The sequence below is a fragment of the Olea europaea genome, unplaced genomic scaffold, assembly GCF_002742605.1.
Source record: "Olea europaea var. sylvestris unplaced genomic scaffold, O_europaea_v1 scaffold42139, whole genome shotgun sequence".
Taxonomy (NCBI): domain Eukaryota; kingdom Viridiplantae; phylum Streptophyta; class Magnoliopsida; order Lamiales; family Oleaceae; genus Olea; species Olea europaea.
In genome coordinates, this window is record NW_019261954.1 from 1 (window position 1) to 1,011 (window position 1,011).

The window sequence follows — 1,011 nt, forward strand, 5'->3', positions numbered from 1 at the left end:
ATGGATTTATTCCATAAAAAATAGTAGAAAGGATACAAAGTAGATTCATAGAGGCAACTGAATGAAAACTGAAAAATAGTACCATAGACCACTAAAACACAGATGACCTTTCACAAGATTGTCAATATGCCATCCAAATTTATTTCCTACCATTCTATGCCCTTTTAAATAATAAAGGATAATTCACATTGTAAAAAGGCACTTGACAAATCTACTTCTAACATATTCCACAGTTCTGGACTCTTTGAAGTATCAACTCTTGACAAATCCACCGCATAGTGCATACCGACAGACTCTTCACCTGGAGCACATCAGACAATGAAAGGAGCCCCTGATAAGGAAAGGCAGGGTTAAAATCTAAAGTTGATGAATCTTGTAGTCAATATCCCCGAGAAACCTCAAATCACCATGAATGCCATGCCTCATACAGATATTGTACAAAATGTGCTATGTAAAAATGCTGCACAGACCTTTATATGAGGATTATTTTTCTGGCCTGACTTCCAAAATTGATCCTGTCTTTGTGTGTCCTCCATCTCTAACGATCCTATACACAAAGAACGCCACCACTGCACCACTGAACATTTTAAGCTAACTGTCAGAAGCCAGATAAAGCCAATATATGCTTCTTTGGGGAGTAGGAAAGAAAAGAGGCCTTGTACACACTAAAATTTAGAAGAAAATATTAAGGTATTTTATAGCATGTCACATTTGTCATTTTATATGCTCTTAATTTTATTAAATTTATGTCTATATATCACAATATCTTCTTGTTATGATTAACAATTACATCACTCTTACTATGTTAATAGAAATGTCTACTACATGTGCAAACACTATTTTGGTAAAATCTCAATTAACCCACTGTGCAGCTTTTATTATTTTATTTTCTCCTAGTTCTATCTTTGAATGCAAACTTCCACTAGAGATGGTTAATGATTCATTGCAAAATATCAATAAAAAAAATTAGACAAACAGAATGCTGACACAAAAAAGGTTTCTGGATGGTAA

At 33.8% G+C, this 1,011-nt stretch overlaps 1 long non-coding RNA gene across 1 annotated transcript; it reads right to left on the bottom strand.

Moving 5' to 3' along the window:
• Nucleotides 1–21: 21 nt before the first annotated feature.
• On the bottom strand, nt 22–994 carry LOC111387734. Its single transcript, XR_002701451.1, has 2 exons — nt 471–994; nt 22–331 (listed from the first exon to the last, which is right to left on the bottom strand). It is a non-coding gene; the product is annotated as an uncharacterized LOC111387734 (long non-coding RNA).
• Between the last annotated feature and the right edge of the window lie 17 nt (nt 995–1,011).